The sequence below is a fragment of the Psittacula echo genome (assembly GCF_963264785.1).
Source record: "Psittacula echo genome assembly, chromosome: 9".
NCBI lineage: Eukaryota > Metazoa > Chordata > Aves > Psittaciformes > Psittacidae > Psittacula > Psittacula echo.
Genome location: NC_137745.1, coordinates 15,190,712 through 15,205,435, shown reverse-complemented (window position 1 = coordinate 15,205,435; position 14,724 = coordinate 15,190,712). Strand labels below are relative to the sequence as shown.

The 14,724-nt window shown below is 36.1% G+C and overlaps 1 protein-coding gene across 1 annotated transcript in view; it reads right to left on the bottom strand.

Annotated features, from left to right (window-relative positions):
* Window positions 1–14,724, bottom strand: part of ERC2 (ELKS/RAB6-interacting/CAST family member 2) — a gene marked incomplete at its 5' end in the record, with an annotated part of 347,626 nt that overhangs the window by 199,859 nt on the left and 133,043 nt on the right. The gene's annotated exons all lie outside the window — the stretch shown is intronic.

Sequence of the window (14,724 nt, the reverse complement as noted above, 5' to 3'; positions counted from 1 at the left end):
TCTTTCTTTATAAAAGCTCAAGCACGCAATTTTATTGTTCTCCTAACACAATTCAAACAGTTCCCAAATTATGGTAAGGCAAATGCTTGCTGGTGGTCTGGAAAAAATCCGTAGATCACTTGATACTGGTTACTACTTTTTATACAGTTGTTTCTATAAACAGCTCTACTGCTAATTGTAATTAGAAGCTTGGGTACTCATAAAAGCATTTGTAAACAAGGAAGAAAAATAGCTGACTCTCCTCCACTCTGGGGCAGGGGGGGAAGCAGCAATCACATTCAAGGACAGCAGCATAAATATTATCAAAAAAGAGAAAAACTTTTTGTGAAGCAAGGAAAAAAGTGGAAAGAAAAAGGAAAATCTAAATCACAGGGTACCTGTTCAATGAAATGGAGGAAGAAGGATCTGGCTTTTTGGGGAGTATAATCAAGAAACTGGAAAGTACACACAATGCAGACAGACAGACATGGCCACAGCAGCAGGCATATGAACACAGATCCACAGCGAAACATACAAAAAATGTGAAAATAGGGGAAGAAACAAAGAGCCTGACAGGAAAGCAGGTTTTCCAAGTAGATTTAACAATCCTACTTCACAGTTTCAAATTTCTAGTACCTTTATTAATAATACCATCCTACATAAGCAGTGCTTGAAGCAGTTACCACAAGGTAGGGTATAATTCCAAATGGAAAAGGAGTTATTCTTCACACTGTGAAGAGGAAAGTAAGCAGTCACTATCAAGATGCTCACTGATTCAGTCTTTGAGAGCTTCCAATATACTATACAGACTATTGGCTCTCAATAATTTCCAAAAAGATATTCAAAGTAAGATACCTCATCACTGCTTCCTTAAATTAAAATATGACAATAGACTGGAATAAAGCAAATGCTTAAGCTGCCTTATAATGATGTGATGTTGAAGTGGAGGTGAAGCCATAAGGTAAAACTGCAAGCTGGAAAATTAAGTTTTGCAAGTTCTAATGGTGTAGCTTTTTATATAGTAGAAAAGATCAAGACAATTAGGAATTAATACTGTAATAATTCAAAATATAAAGATCCTGACTGTAGAATGGAAAGAATTCAAATTATGATGCACGTAATCTTTGTTGACCTTGATAATTAGCTAAGTGAAAAATTATATATTTTACTGAAATTGAAAAAGCAAATAATATTATTCCTACAAGAATGTTTAAAAAAAAAAAAGTGTATGAAAGAAAGGGTGTGCTAAGTTGAATAGATAAATAAAGAAGAATTGTAAAAGGGGTGGGGAGGAATAGAAATTAAACTGAACTAGAACATGTATCTCTAGTTTAAAATGTTTATCAATTTCTTTGTCTAATCTAAAATATGCTGTGGGGGTAAGGGGCAGAAATTCATTCATTCACTAATGCCAAAGAAAGAATTATCCATCACATAAATTCTATGCTTAATACCTTTGTAATAAAAGGCAGCTTTGTAATAAGATAGTAGACATCGCAGTTCATTAAAGCAACTGAGTATGTTTGGTTTTAATCATCAGTATTTCAAGAGCTGCACTTCGCATGTGTTGGTTCCTTCAGGGACCACTTCCACTAAATCATACCTGTTTCCACATTCTGGTTCAGAAATGTAGTTACAAATGAATCACTGACCAGCTCATGGGCAGCACAGAATAGAATACTAGATGGGGATATTCTGGGGTAAGAAACCAGATTTCATCATAACTCAAGTTTTTAAAGACCAAAAGACTGGGGTTTCTTGTTTGTTTGTTGCAATGTGAGTGTCATATTATTGAAGGCTAGTTTGTAAATAAAATAACGCATGAAATTTTGTTAGCACTTTTAAACATCACACAAGATCAACAAAACCAACTCAGTGTTAAGCATTACAGATTCAATTCTGCATCCATTGTGCAGCCTCAAACTCCCAAATTCAAGCCTGGGTTATGGAAATCAAGGAGTTTGTTCCTAGTGAAATATTTTGGTTTTCTAGAAGGCTGGTTAACACATCAAAACAAGTCCAGGAGAAGAGATACTAAAAATACTGCCATAGACCTACTTCTACATTTGCCCTTCCATTCCACTCAGAGAGAGAAAGATAGTATGCAGCTCAGAAAGCACATGGACATGGCAGCACAGGCATGGAGAACCTTTGCAAGGTTTGCAACCCATTAGAATGATGTTATAATTTCATACAAAGTAGAGAACTAAGATAAAGAGAGTACAATCATTTGATATTACAAAGACGGGTTTCCCTGAATAGAAGCCATTCTTCTGATGATGTTTTCTTCTGCAGCTCTAAAACCTTGAGGTGTTCACATTAGGTGGACCCACACAGGCTCGTTTTGGCTGCAAGGTAAGCCATTGAGAAGACAAGGTTTGGATTGAAAATATATGATGTGGCAGTCTAGAGTAATTCTCCATCTAAAGAGAGCTGCAGGAAGTCAGGCAAGTGAGAAATTTTAGATTCACTAATCCAAATTTCAAACATACAAATGTCAGACAATAGAGAACAAGGGTTTAAAGTTCATGCTACATAGAAATTCAAATTTATTACAAATAAATTTATAATAAAAGGCTAGATGCAAGTAACTGAAAAGGCATAAATGTTAGTGTAGCATTTTTAAGTTCTGTAGTTTGACTAGTCAGAAAGGATCATCTCCATTAAGCACTTCTGTTCCTAGTTAATCAGAATATTAGTTCAGTACCAAACAATCAGCAAATTTATTTTACTTATATTCCAAGTTTTGTAACGTTAAATTTATTCCAAGTAAAAGTCCTTGCAATGCCATTTTAAAACTTGGTTTGGGACCAATTTAGATGATCTATTGGATCTTGAAATGCATGTTCTCCCTGCTCTTAAAATGGCTCATTGCTTTTCTATACACTGAGGCAGGGAGGGAGGGGAGAGAGGAATCCTATAGGATTTATTTTATTTTTAAGACTTCTTTTTACAATAATACAGTATTAGGATCTTGCAGTTTGTAAGCAGTGTGCAGTATGACATTCAAAGATGACTTTTTGAGTTAGAAAACAAGAAATAGTAGCAGCAGCGAACTTTTGGACTTCTTTTAATAAACATAAAAGGCCTCATCTGAAACTCATTACCACATCTTCTTTATGCTTAATCACTTGTTTGCTTCGTGTCTGAGAGCAATCCCTTAAGTCAAATCAAAAAAATCTCTGTTGGGCCTTTAAGTTGCAGCTGAGGAGCATATCATAACATTGCGGTGGGAACTCCAAAAGGGGTTCTCTTCAGTCAGTCACTGCAGTCTCATTTTCCAACTGCCACTAGGCAGAAGCTTAAGGCTTGAAGTCAAGGGGAGTTGAGGGTGATTAGACCCACTCATAAACAAAGCAGTGATACTGTTCCCTAGTGACTGGGATAACAAAGTAGCTCACACATGCTCTGTTCTGCTTGGCTGAACCAGGCAGTTTCTGAGTCAATAGCCTTTTCTTCTGTATCTATCTCTATCTATCCAGTCCCCACCCTCAGGATCAAGCAGACAGTTCTCACTCTTCTTCACCAATTTCTTCCCACACATCTGTCATCACAGCTCAGGGATTCAACTCAGGAATGGGGATTTTAGGCATTAAAATTTGGGAACACAAGAAGGAAGGTTGAGTGGTGCTGAAGTCCAAGTCTGCGAGTGACTGCGTGTGAAAGGGGAGCACAGGCCTGTCCACTTGTTTCACAGACCCAATCCTGTCCTCATACAGCTGTTCATACAAAGAGCCCCACATGACTGAACCTTTTTGCATTTCCTTTCACTACTAGCCAGCTCATAATATGACCAATACATTGTTTTTTTTCCCTAAACAACGGCACAAGACAGAGAGTTAAAAGATGGGCTTACACCACACATACTCTGTTAGAGACTGACACTTCCATTAACAGCCCATGATGTTACTTCCAAGCCACAACAAATCTGATGTCATACTTAGGAGGTTAAACTGTCTTATTCCCCAGCCCTTTGCAAATGAACCATAGGTCAGCAAATGCTCTACTGTTCTAGCTAGAGTATGAGTTCCAGACAATTATGAGGAATTTCTGTCTTAAAGAAATTCCACCTTCCTGGTGAAACAAAAATCTTTCCCAAATATGATGAGAAGCAGCTAGACATGGGTTACTGACATAGCATTTCTGATGATTCAATCAATCTGGATCACACAGATTCAAACTAATCTTGTAAACCATACATTTTCTTATTCTTTTATAAAACAATACCTTATTTGATGTTCCCTCTTTTTTTCCCCTTTGTATAGAGATATTTTAATCATTAGATATGATAATTTAAGCCAAGTCCATGTAAGAGCTTAGACTAAAACCTTTAAGATCAGAAAATAACATGATTTATAACACAGCACGGTTGTAATCTGTGTCATCCTTTTCTCCTTGCAAGTACAGGAAACATCTCTAGTTTTCTCTAGTCTTCGTCCCCAAAAGCTGTGTTTTGTTGAACTCAAATTAAATTGTGTCCTGACACTAATGTTAAGAAGAAAAAAAGAAAATAAAAATCTGTCAAATACATCTCTGTTTTCTTGTATCTCCTCAACCAGTGGTCAGATATCTTGAGGCTGATACAGCAGAGCACTAATCCAAAAATCCATCTACATGATGAAGCCCATGGGGTTTTATAGAACAGGTATATCATCCTCCAAACTAACATGCACAGACAGGAGCCATTCTGAAATCAGTGCTCTAAGTCAGTTTTCAGAGAAGCAGAACTCTGAATCAGTGCCAGTCTGGGAAAGTGAATAAGCAACTCATACTGTGTGTGGTCTTCGATGGACAGATTTATTTTCTATTCACAGGAATGCAATGTGGAGGTTTACAAGAACATTGGTTATGTCAGTCATTTTCTCCTTCCCTAAATTCTTCTCTCTGCCTCCAGTAATCAGGAACCAAGATTTTTACATTTCTCATAACGTGAAATAAAACCACTCAGCCTGAACTGCATGAGACCTTTTACTATACAGTATCTGTTCAGTGCTAAGCATGTATGACATCACTTCATAAGACAAATCTGAACATCCAGATGGTGTAAAACTGAAAAGTTGTTAAATCAGTTCCTCATCTTGTGGAAGACAAACAGCAAAAGATACTACTTCATTTATAGCCACGATGAATTTGACAATATTAGAAATTATCTCTTCCCTGAAAATAGTAGTGTGAAATCACATCTCCCAAAAATAATGAAAGAATGAAGTATTCTAAATGGAGCATGTTGATACACTATGAGAAATGTCTGCCATTTTGTTACCCTTTTTACGTCTATGGCATTTTAAATATAATCTGAAAGGAAATTAAATATGGGTTGTTTTACAGCATCAGTTATATATTTTTATATTTGAAAGTATAAGGATTTCTGGTACACAAAAACCCTCTCTTTGGCTTTTCACTCAACACTATGTAATTTTAAGAGTCTTTGACTTATTTTTTCCCAAGCTTTGGCAGTACATGTACTAGTAAAACTTGGCAATCTGAAAAACACCATAATTTTCCAGAAAAATAAAGCAAAACCAGATCAGATAGCTAACACATAAAGCATTTCAAAGAGCTCTGCCTAAGTAAATTGCTTTTAATTTTGTCTAACTTCTTTTTCTCAGCAACTACTTATTTCAACTATTTAATACAATAAACTCTGTCACTTGTTCTGGAAATATACAACACACTGCAAAAACATCAGATTTGGGTTGTACTTTGGAAAGAAAAGTTCATGTCAGTGGCAAAAACTGCCCAATTCAAAGTTGAACTTTATTAATCTTCATGTCATCGCCTGCCACTCATGACCAGCTCCAGTAGTGACGTCTATTCCTTGAAGTTCCTCACCTTTAACTGTTTAACTTATATGCCACATTATATATATCATTTATGAAAGTTGTTTTAGTGTTACGGAGCTCCGTGAGGAAGTACAACATGAAGAAGCACTACTGTGTTTCACTGTTAAGAATCATTTACTTTACATCATAAACACATTTAAAGCAAAGGTTTGGCTGTATTATTTTAACCTAATTCTACATTTACTAGTCAAGCACAAAGTGTACTATGCTACCACACCTGGGGTAACTGAGAAGGCAAACTGTAGCCCGTCATCAATCTTCCTCCTAGCCCCACCTCTGTTCCAGCACACACTGCAGTCAGTATTTGCCACTGTGTCCCAGAGCCTTCCCCTTCCATACTATCATTCTCCCCCGTTCCTAATGACCACTACAGAAACTTCTGTTAAAGATCTTAGTGCCTGTATTTATACATCCACACATATCCAGTGAAATGCAATATACTAAGTTTTGATTATGAAAACCAGTTTAAACCATGAGAAAGCTGTCACTTCTATTTTCTATACACAAATACTGAGGTGTGAGTAAAGAGAACATATCCTAACATGGGCCTTTTTGCAAATATCAGAACTGAGCTACAAGTATAGAAAGGATATCACATGTCTTTAAAATGTCCCAACTGTACTCTCCACTTCAGAACTATAAAAAAAAAAAATCTAAAGTACAACAACAAAATGAAAACTCTCCCCTCATCATTTATCTCCCTCATTTTTCAGTCTAATTTGATTAGAAGAAAAACATGGTTTTTTTAAAGCAATGGCTGCACCTGATAATCCATACTACAGTACATTAATTTATTTCAAAACCATCTGATCCATGTAAAATTCAAGGCAGAAAACGCAGAACATGGCCATATTTTGAAGCTACAGACACGTGAATTTCGTACAATCAATACACTTTACATTCTTATTCCAAATTGAAACTTCATTCAGTCAGTTAGCTAGCTTTTCCCCTTTGTAGAGGAGAATTCCACCTTCAAGCATTACTTCAACAACATTCCCACCCTTACTACTCTGCGTATTATGGTTGCTCTAGTTTACATTTTAATTCAGCAAAATACCTTATCATAGAGCCAACAGTTAACACATTTTATATTCTTTACAGGACAACCTACCTTACTGTCTTCCTTCTACTACTTCAGTATTTAAGAACTGAGAAAGGGCTTGGGGTGTAAAGCAGCTGAGTACATTGTAGTTGAGGGAAACAGACATAAGGAACATTAGATGGTTTACAAACACAGGACAGTGCTGGCTGTTCACATCAGGAAAACCACCTCGTACCATCTCATACAGTGATATGTACCTTGTACCATACCTTTGCCCTCAAAACCACTGATACAAGCTTTTTCAATCCTTTTGTACAAGGATGGGAGAACCACCTGATAGGGTAATACATTAAATGCACTTACTCTCCTTTATTTGCTCCTTGAAAGATGGCATCTATGGGCTCCCAGCCTCCCTCTCTGATAGCTTCGCCAGCCACCATCTCTGCTAATCAATCTTGATTTTAGTTTCATTCCTTTTTTTCCACTAGTCCAGATTCTCTTTAAAAGAGAAACCTGGTAATACTGCCTGGTCAAACTACACCAGAAAAGGTTTTAGATGAACCAGAGATTGTAGCCAAGATATAAATGGTTCCCTTAGGCAGTGTGAAACTCATTCTTGTGCAGCATTATATGCCACAAGGAACTCTGACCATGTGTAGCTTATCAATGCAGCCAACTGCCTAACAGCTGTTTTATTCAAATTTACATCTTTGCCTACTCCTACCACTAAAATTAGGTAGTTTAAAGCAACTAGTCCAAAGTTCAGAATTTAATATTGAGTTCAGATCCAGCAGATTTTGGAAAACACATGGGAATTGTAACTCGTGTGCTAATACTTAAAGTTTTTGTTAATAAAACTTCCAACACTAACCTTACCTCATTGAACTTACCTCACTGATTTTTATGCTCACTATAAAACTATAGCTGTCATAATATTTTTGAATTACTGCAAAAGGAAGTCAGTCGTTCCAGAGTCAATGTTATTTAGCAACATAATGATAGTTATAAATTCAAAATACTTTACACCAATTTACTAAACTATCAATCTTGGAAGCTTTTAACTTTTGAAATTTTTGTCTCCAATAACATTCAAATTTTATTATACTGTAACAGATTAATAGAAAATGAATTAAAAGGCCACAATGTTCTTTTTTAAATCGTGCCAATGCATTTAACTGCTTCATGAAAAAAATGTGTAGAATTCCATCATAGTGCAAGAATCATCAGTAAACATCCGTTAGCTTTATGCATGGTAAAAATAGAGTTTTTACATGAACTTTTTTTTCTTAGCTTAATTTTTCCTAATAGTACGAATCAGTTATTACAAATAGTTGACATAGCAGTGATTTTCAAAAACCACATCTAGGTTTGTAACCTACTTGGAACACTCAAACAAAGGAGGTGCCTGTGGGTAAACCTCTTTTCAGCTGAGCTGGAGAGCCTGTATTACGCTTGCAGGGGTGTTCTGCACCCTTGACCTCTCTCTCAATTTCACATATTTATAGAGTGAGTCACATCTCTTGAAACAGAATTTTATGATTCACCCTATTCTGAGACTGGAACACCTGTGTATGTCACCCACTTGTTTATTAAACATTCCTATATCAGCAGATCTAGCTGGAATCTGCTTGGCTACAAGCTTATCTTCCAGATCTATGGCCAGATCATAAACAGAGTGACATAAAGCAGCTTGGGAAATATTTTTCATTTATTCATAAGAACACAGCGAACAGAGAAGAAGGTTAAAACAATAAACTATGCATATATTGTTTACTTTAAATATAACACATTTTTGTCAAGAAATATGCCATTTTTGCTTTTGTATCTCTCCTGCTCACATCTTTCCAGAGACCAAGTCACAGCCTTTTCTCTGCAAACTGATGCATTTTTCTCAAGAGTGAATAAGAGTCTACTTGTAATCTCTCTGATTACAAATATACCTCTAAAATTTTCCAAATATAAAAGCTGAGAGTGTTCTCCCTCCCAACCAGCCAGGCTCCACAATCTCCCAGACAACAGTAAACATCAGCTGGTTTGACATTGGCCTTGAATACTAGCAAGTGTTAGAGGTCCATCACTTGTGCTCAATCCAAACCTATGGTTTTCTAGGCACTCCTAGGACTCAGAACTTTCTCATTAGCTCTGGCTTTTGAGGCATGTAAGACAAGGCAACCTCCTTGCTTACTCTCCTTGCATATATAAGGCAAGAAGATACTTGCCTGGTATCAGAACAGAGTGCAGTGTTTTATTACATTAGATGTACAAAAAGGCAATGTCTGTAGTCTCTAAAACAAACCATAGCTGGCTCAATTCTAGCCTAAGTATAAATCTGACAGACAAGTTGCAAATTAACTTTAAAATTTAAATGAAAAGTGCTAATCTAATTTTTTTTTCTAACAGACCAAGGACAAAAACAGAATTCCAAAGTCAGGTCTGCTAAAACAAAAAGAGACCTAAGAGACTAGATAATTAAATTACATCTTTCTACAAATAAAATTAGAAGTTATGTCAGAACACATGACCTTGGGAGAGATCTTTATTTCCATACTCTGAGTCAAACCACACCTTCTAAAATGTTTGATACAAGCAATAATTAGTAAGAAATAATTTTATTTTTTTTTATATGGACTGAAAGTTCTGCAAATGGGCTCTAAAAGGCCTATTCTGGCATGTAATAAGATACATTCTTGGTAAATTTTTATCTCTGTATCTGCTAAACATTAATAAGATCTTAAAAATGATAGAGATCTCCCAGCAAGAACATTCAAAACTATTCAGGATATAATAAATAGCAATAAATAGTTCTTTAAATAGCAAATTTTGCATACCATTGTCAGAGACAGTTTTAATGGGAAATCCAGCACAAGCAAAAGCACTATGCACTCTCTCTACAGCAAAGTCTTTTGTTTCCAGCAACTGGTAGGTTACTTTAGGGGACAAATTAATGAGTACATGTGTGTCTCAGATCAAGGGAAAAAAATTTTTGTAAGGAATTTTTTTTTTAAATGAGGTTTATTTCTGAACTAAGGTGAAAAATCACTGATAAACCCAAAAAGATGACTGATGAACTCAAAAACAAATGCTTCTGTAGCAAGTCCAGATCTACACAGACATTCAAAACTCAGCAGATGATGAGATGATGGTTCCTTTTAGTGGTGTGATATAACCTTAGTTTCCCAGTTAAGGCATCTTGAAGATTAAAACATCTTTACAGAGGAATGCAAATGCTTAATACATGCAACTCATATAAAATCTACTTCTTTACCTGAAGGAGGAGGAAAAGGTGATATTCTGCTTTGTGAGCAAGTAAAACTTGGTACATGAACTTCAGAAAGAAACTTTAGTCCAAGATCACAAAGCAAAAAATTTCAGACTCCAAAGTTAGCAATTAAAAATCTTTGATAATAGACGAGAGATAAAAAACACCTAACAATACAAATACGTATTCATAGTCACGATAAGCAAGGTTTGAAGAACTCTTGAATTACACAATTAATAACTGTCAGCATTGCCTCAATGTGGTATCTGGACAAATTGCTGCTTCTCATGTGAATAGCAAACTATTGCTCAAAATTTAGGACTCCAGTACAAAACTCAAAGATTTACACAGCTGAGCTGTGCATCACACAATTACATGATTTTTGCAAATAATGATTGTGGGGAAATATATATATGTGTGTATATATATATATATATGTATGTATCTCTCAGAATTGCGACCCTAATACAGCTCAACTGTAGCAGTGCCTTTGGATGAATCAACTGTTTGACACAGCGACTTGTCAGCTGGTCTAGTCTTGTAAGAGTACAAATACATGCTGCTCTCCTGACTTTTCCAATGACAGCCCTATCAAGAAACAAGATAGGCAAGTACCTACTAACACTGTATTTGCTATCTAAAGCATGGAACCTTCCAGAGTGCCAAGATGGTAATATCTTCTCTGGAATCTTGTATCCCTATTATTTATACTAGGAGCTGATACCTGAAGAGTGTGTTATATCACTTAGTTTTGGGACCAGAGAATAGTCTGAAAGCATTTAATTTACTTGTACAGCCAAAGCCCCCACTAGTACCTAGGATAATTCACTTTATGAGGCTAGCTTGCAAGTGGCTTGAGAACAACATTAAAAGCATACTGTGAGTCATGTGATAACTGTCTTAAAATCTTAGTTTGGAAATAACAAGTATTAAAACTTGTAAAAAAATCTGGTCTTTATGGCAGTGTAGAAAAACTCCAAACAGAAAGAAAAAAATTTAAAATCAGAATTTAGTTCACATTTAAAATGTTCACATTAAAATGTTATGATTTTCAGACTCAACAGATGAGTGAAGATTTAAAATGTGAAGGCTCAGTTATCAGTTTTATGGAAACTAACAGATTTTCAGTGATATTCTGAGCCCTTTAAGAGATTGCTCTGTGAAATGCTGTATTATATATTAAGTCTGTAAGTCATTATTTAGAGATATCTTACAGATAGTAGATGGCCCATAAGCTGAAAATGATGAGGCCTGGTAATATTGCTAAGCTATTTTGTTAATAACAAGCATCTCAACCAAAAAATCAGACTGTACTCCTACTGAAACAGAAGTACAACCATTTTGCCTATCTCAGACATTGCAAATGTATTTATTTTTTATGATGGAAACAGACTCCCAAACAAGTTTCCACAGATTGTGCTGGCTTCTGATAAGAATTCCAGACAGGGAAAGGCTGCTTAGTCCATGAGAAGCTCCTTGAGATGCAGTCTGCCAAGAAAAGACTAAAAGGGCAGTTTCAGATTCCAAAATTGGTAACTCTGCTTTTATGTCATCTTTGCTGCAACATTCTTCTAGAACTGAAGAAGGCATTTTACTCTAAAAAACATCAATCATCACCAAATTGGTAGATCTTCACCTCATATTTAAAGAGTTTGAAAAGTATAAGATAATTCATGAGACTCAACAATGCTGCACAGAAACGCATGAGATTGTAACCTCTATTATAAGCACTTTAGTTTCACAGTAATTTAAAATAAAAAGTTGTGCAGGAACGAAATGAGACATAATTTTCAGTTGCAGGCTTTCTAACATACTAACAGAGATTAACTTGCCAAATATTTTTACTGAATCCAGTCTGCCAGATCATCTAACAGCAAGTCAGAGACATGTCAAGATCTGATCTTGCATTTATTTATTATTCAGCTGGAAGCTATAGGTTTACTAGTTTACCACAATTATATTCCATCTGGGAGACACTCCGTTTCTCAGGGCAGAATAGCATCTGCATGAGAAAGATAAAGCAAAAGTGGTATGTGCTGCTTTCATAGCAGTCTTGACACTAAACAAGCTATATAAAGTTAGATATAAAAACAAACGGTATAACAGAAGTGGTCTTACACTGTCAGATATGTAAAGGATCCTTTCAGAAAAGAATCAGCAGTGAAATAACTCTCAAAAACTACTTTCTGAGAAGGAGTCATGCAAGCTACAAGAACCAACAGTGGCATCCTCCAAAACAACTTCAAATGAACCGTAGAATCAACTAGGTTGGAAAAGACCTTTAAGATCATTTAGTCCAAATGTTACCCCAGGACTGCCAAGACCACCTAGGAATAAAATTCATAACTGCTGGCAATTAAAATGGCCATTAAAAACAGTTCACAGAACAAAGTTACAAAATAACATTCACAAACTTCTCAGCTAGTTCTGTGTGATTAAAATGGTGGTCCCTAGAGGAGCCCAAAGCCAGGTACAAAAGTGGCAATCACTGTAGGGATTGGTGCATGGACGGGAAGCTGCTAGGAGGGACAGGAACCAGCTGACCCTGGGGAGGTGCTTGGGCGGCAAATATAAGGAATTCTAACTGCGCAATAAATCGTTGGTGACCCGCATTCCGTGAATGCTCTATGTTTCAGCCCTAGTTCGGAGGGAACTAGTGCTTCCGTCCCTCACCACACGAGTAGCGAGAAACTACAAATCACCTCTGCAGAATATCCAACATACAAAATAAGAACATATGACTGCACCAAGTGGGAAAAAAGAAGATACACAGAACTGAGTTTATCTGCATTATCCTTGGCTTGGGAGAGTTTCATCCATGAAATGGATTAAAGGCTTCCCTAAAGTAAGACTCAAGAAATGAAGACTACCAGAATTATAAAAGGATCCAAAAAATAGCCACTGAAAAAAATTAAAAGGCTTTTCATTTTACCGTACTCAGCTAAAATTTAAGTGTGATAAATGCTAACTCACTGACCCTCCCTCTACTACCAAACCGTGACATGTAAATAATGCCACATGATCAAATAACATAAGCTACAAGATTCTGAGTACAACCTGACAAGCCTACCTTATAAAATACATTTTTTTTTCCCAGTTCCTGTTAGAAATGTGTTGTTTAGAGTCTAGTCAGGTTGCCAGAAGTAATCTGAAATTGTTTAAACCCTCATTCATCCCCAGACTGGAAACTACTATTCCTTAGCAAACATAACTGAAAGAGGAATGTCACCAGTTAGCATTGTAAGAAAGTGGCTCTCTAAATATCACTAAATTACCGAATCACAGAATCACTAGGGTTGGAAGGGACCTCTGGAGATCATCTAGTCCAACCACCCTGCCAAGACAGGGCCACCTATTCAAATATTCTAAATATTCTTTTTAGTGCAGATGGTATATATATTTTTGGCCTGTATTATTCTCAGTCGATATATATTTAGTAAACATATAGATGTTTATATGCACATTCATGTATAAACAAACATTACTGCTAAAAAAATCAAGGTGTAAGTAACTTAACACAGAAGTAGAGGCTATAAGAAAGCAAATTACTAGCCATGGAAATTAAACCTGAGCATGAACATTCATTCCCCAATCTCTGACTGTTGACATTAACCTGGAGCCCTACAAATCTGCCCTTTAAAAATATTCTAAAAGTAAATAAATAAATAAAGCAAGTATCGTTCCTCATCTGTTTTTCTTGTCCTGGAAAGCGTTCTGAAAGTAATCTTTTTTCCAGACAGATTATTCTGCACATGGGTGAAATTCTGCTCCTTTTTCAAATCTCCTGAAAAGACTGGAAAACTAAAGATACATTTCAATAAACACGACAATGCCAGCACACAAAAGGAATCTTAAAAGTTTAGCATAGATTAACCACATAGGATCCTGCACTATGCAAATTAATTATGCTTATCAGCACACCTACATATTACAGTATCACAATATCATCCCAAGGAAAAGGGCGGAGGGTGTGATAAAAAAAACCCATGCAAAACACAAAACAACCGCCACCAAAAAAACCACCCCAGAAGCTCCCCACCTTTACAACCCAGTAAGTTAAAAAAAACACATGGAAGAACTGCTAATATTTTCTGGGTGGCTGTCAAGCTGTTTTAAACAATACTTAGCAGCTTTCTCTATATAATCCCATGTAGAGACACACATTTCACACAGCTCGACCAAGCAGTAAAATGCATAAGCACTTTGGAGCTTAAAATGATGCTTCAAAGAATTTAACTTCAACCACTCCTTTAGTAAGGAAGTCTAAAAAAAACAAAGTGAAGAGCTAGTAGTTAAAGAATAAAATCAACCACATAAAATTCAATTTATTAAATACAGATCTACCTTAAGATTGCATTACGAAAGCATAACTGTGGATCCACAGGTGAATTAGCCTCTTTGATTTCCATCTCTCTTTACAAAAAAATGGGGTTTTTTTAGGTCTGCCATTCCTGAAAATTAAATCTAGGACAGGAAAGATAGCCTTTGTTCTTCCCACATATTTTATACCCCCAGTAATACCTCTGCAGTGTGCCTGCAAACTTGTGCAGATGCAATTAAGTGCCTCTGTAACTGAAACTTTCTAAACCCTTCTATTACTT